Source organism: Lepidochelys kempii, chromosome 19, assembly GCF_965140285.1.
Source record: "Lepidochelys kempii isolate rLepKem1 chromosome 19, rLepKem1.hap1, whole genome shotgun sequence".
Taxonomy (NCBI): domain Eukaryota; kingdom Metazoa; phylum Chordata; order Testudines; family Cheloniidae; genus Lepidochelys; species Lepidochelys kempii.
Genome location: NC_136398.1, coordinates 3,383,141 through 3,387,399, shown reverse-complemented (window position 1 = coordinate 3,387,399; position 4,259 = coordinate 3,383,141).

Here is a 4,259-nt window from a genome sequence, read left to right as displayed (position 1 = left end):
CCCCCCGTCACCACGCCCACTCAGCGTCCCATTGAACGACTAGCGAGCTTCGCCCGCCCTCCTGCTCTTTGGCCCAATCGCAATCCGCTCTGCCCAGGATGTCCCCGCCCCGCCAGTATGCCATTGGCGCCTCAGCGCTGTCAATTCCCCTCCCCCATCGCCTCGTCTGCTCTGCGGGGATAGAGGTGCCCAGTCCCACCCAGCCTGCGCCGCTCTAGCCGCAGAATACATAGCGCGGGGCTATGGCGCCAGTCAGGGCCGCGCCTCTCTGGTACTTCAAGGGGCGGGGCACCCCCCTCATGGGTGGCCTGGCTCTGGCCAAAGGGGATAGACAGGTGGTGGCCCAGTGCGTGCTAGGGGGCGTGGCTTGGTGCTCTGGTTTGGGCCTACTGCCTCAGTTTCCCCAGGGTGGGTAGGCATGGCCAGGGGGCATCTTCCACTGTTAATGGCCCCATTGTAATGGCATTTCTAGTGCTGGGGCGCTCTTCCCTTCCTCCCCAGCCCCGTGTCATAAAAGAAACCCACGGCGTGGAGCCAAGCAAGGCAGCGCCCCTTAAGGAAGTCAGGTGCAGATTCCTTCTTGCCCATGCCGCCTGCCACGAATGTAAAGCAATTGTTACTTCATGCTATCTTGGCACATCAAATTGTTTAGCTTTACTCCTCTGAGTTCCTGGGTGCTCGGGGAGGCTCCAGGCTTGCAGTGGTGCTCTTTGGGGCAGAGCCATCAGCCACTGGAGTTGCAAGGTCAAGGCCTATATTTGTACAGTGCTTAGCAAAACAGCATTCCCAGCAGAAGCGGGCAAGGACAATGGACTTAAAATGATCAAACTTTTAACAGCTCAGAAAATCTCATGGAAAAGGGAGTTCAGGAGTGCAGGTAGTTTCTCAAAAAGAGAGAATAGTAGAGGTACCACAGCAAACTATTCCGCCGGGAAGAAAAGAGCAAGAATAGTAAGAGGCCTATATGGCTCCATCAGGAATTCCTTAGTGATCTAAAAATCAAAAACAGGAATCCTACAAAAAGTGGAAACATGGACAAATTGCTAAGGAGCAGTACAAAAGAACAGCACAAGCATACTGGGATAAAATTAGGCTGAGGCACAAAACGAGTTGTACCTAGCAAGGGGCATAAAGGGCAATAAGAAAAAGGTTCTATAAATACATAGGCAAGAGAAATGAAGGAAAGTAGGTTCTCTTAGCGGGGAAGAAGAGCTAATAACAGTGAACATCAAGATGCTATATGGATGTAAACTGTTATAGAAATAAGCCTGATTTCCACTGGAACTAGTTATTTAGGTGGTGAAAGTCTCTAGGTGTAATTAAGAATCCCCGAAACCATCTAATCATGAAAATATTCTTGTATTAGAACAGCTGCTAAAGGTGTTGATTAATGTTCTCAAAAGATGCTGTAACTTAGTAATAACCTAAAATGAGTTAGAGGTTCATAGTGATAGAAGAGAATGTGGTATAACAATTTCACCTCAAATTGGGACTTATATGGTGCATACACAGACTGTTGTGCCCCATGGCACAGGAGTGATCTTCACCCTCAGAGAGTAAACCAGGTATAATTCCAACATAAGTGAAGCACAACTGCTTCCTTGCTACCCAGGAAACATTACCAGTTGGCTTCTGTTATTAAATAGCCCAAGATCCCCACAGAATTCTGCATTTCAAGAAGCTTGATCGCTGGATGCAAAGTTTATCAACACAAATTCCATATTTGGCCTGGTAGTAAAAGGATGCTGGCATATACTATTATGAAGTTTTACTAATAGTGTTGAATGCTTGCCTTCACTTGTTCAGAAAGTTGACAGCCCTGTAAGAGGGAAGTTAGCTAAGTATGTTTTTTTTAAACCAAACAGAGAGAGAATTACTAAACAAGGAAGGAAGAAGGAAAGAAAACAAACAGCCATAGCCTACACCAGAGTGTAGTTTACCAAACGAGCCATGCTTCTGAAATGATAGTATATATAAAATTTTATATATATATATATATATATAAATTTGCCCTGAAGGACATAATGTTTTAAACAGATAGACAGTGCCTAGCTGTGTTGAATTTCAAACAACAAAATCTAACTCACCAGGTATCTTTATCCTGATAAGTAAAAAACATCCTCAGCAAGGCCACAATCTAGCAATGATCTATGTATGGCAGTATCTCTGTATCCACATGAACCCACATTGATTTCTGCCTACCTACAGCTTGTAGAATTGAGGCCAAAGTTGGTATTTGTGCTCCAGGCCAGGTATAACTGGCTGGGATCTAGGCAGATGGAATTCTATGAATACACCCCCACTATAAAGTTGTCACAGATCTCTCCAACAAAATAAATAAATAATAGCTACTCCATCCGTATCACTGTAGAGGAAAAAACAGTCTGGATCAGGATGGTCATACAAAATTGAACGTCTTCACCTTTAAGGGTAAAATACCACTGCAACGCTATGGAGAAATGTACACTTACAAAAATAAGATTTCCAAGCAAATAAGCAAACCCTTGCTTCAACAGGAAAATGAGGAGTCCAACAGAAAGCCATGTGAACAGCCTAGTAGCTATGCTAGTGACTTAAAAGGGATCAAAGAAGTCCTGATTTGTGGTCATAATCAATACAGGGGTTAAGCTTTATTCAAATACTGTTTTCTATCTAGTACTTTATTCTTTTAGTCTCAGAAATTTTGTTAAACTATTAAGATTAATTTCTAACCACTTATTTTAGCCTCTCTCTCCCTACCTGTATTGATGTTTTTCCTGAATAAACATATTGTATATTCTTACCTGGATGCAGAAGAATGAGAGGTTTAAGACTTAATTTTTGGTATCACCTTATCTTGGCATGGAGTCAAATTTAAGACTGCTACATATATCCAGGGGATGTCACTTTACAGCCAAAACACCAGGTTTCTTCACTCTAGTTTACATATGCTATACTTTATCAGATCACATTGAAAAGAAGCAGCACTAATTACTATTGTAATTATTAGATGCTTACCTTAGAAGCAATGAATCCTGATATCCCTTATATCTTAATCTGGGATTGCAATTTGTTTATGCATCAAACCTCCAAAACATATACACACCTATGTAACTTTTACACATGTGAGTAGTCCACTGAGTTTAACGAGTCTACTTATGTGAGTAAAGATACTCATGGGCATAAATGTTTGCAGGATTGAAGCCTTACAATGTAAATTAATGTAGAATACAACACAAAATGCATCCCAAGTGTTTAATGACCAAACTATTAACGACACCACCCAATTCCCAAGCAATCACTTGCCAGCCAAATTCTGAGTGACATCCCATGATTATTATTGATCCATCTCTCTGTGTTAACTATTAGCTGCTGGGTATTAATCAATCATTAACACTATTAAGAGAAACTATTACACTTACCAGAGCACTATAACCCTGCACAAAAAATAGCTATTCTCATTAACATGAGTATATTGCAAAGTTGAGGAATAACCAAAGTTCAGATTTGGAATGGTTTGTAATATAATTTTCATTTCTTCAAAATATCTGAAGATCTAATGAAGCTCATTAATTAATACAATTTGCTCTGCAGCAGGAGGTTATATAGGCTGCAGTTAAGTTAAACAAATACCCTGCTTGGGGGTATAATGTAGGGCTTGGAGAAACAGAAGAAGGAAATTCTCACATGAAGAGCTTTGGGCCTGGAACCATGGGTTATGAAACAGTAAAGGAGCATGAGGAAGATGTTTACAGAGAATTTGAAAGAAATGGTGTTGTATATTTCCAAACTGTGGGTAAGTCTTGTGTTTATTAAATTCTAAGCAGGAAAATGGATGGTAGAAAGTTTCTGTAAGGGGGATTAATGTAAACGTTTCTGAAAGTAGGTGAGTGATGTAACCTCATGTTCAGGGTGTCCCTAAACTTCTGACTGCCAGAAGCTGAGACTGGATGATAGGGGTTGGATCACTCAAAATTGCCCTATACTCTTTATTCCCTCTGAAACATCTAGCATTGGGCACTATCGGAAGAAAGGATGGTGGGCTAGATGGACCATTGGTCAGACCCAGTATAGCCATTCTTATGTTCTTATATTCCCTTCAGTGAGTGAGGAACCTAGAAGATCATAGGTCTGCAAAGATGTGAATAGGGGTGGGTTTATATTGCCTATGTGCACCTAAAACCAAATCGTATTGTGTGTCATTCAGAAAGTAAACCAGAAAGGGCTAGTTGGGTAGCTGCAAAGGAGCGTTCATTATTTCCTATGAAAATTCTAGAGCA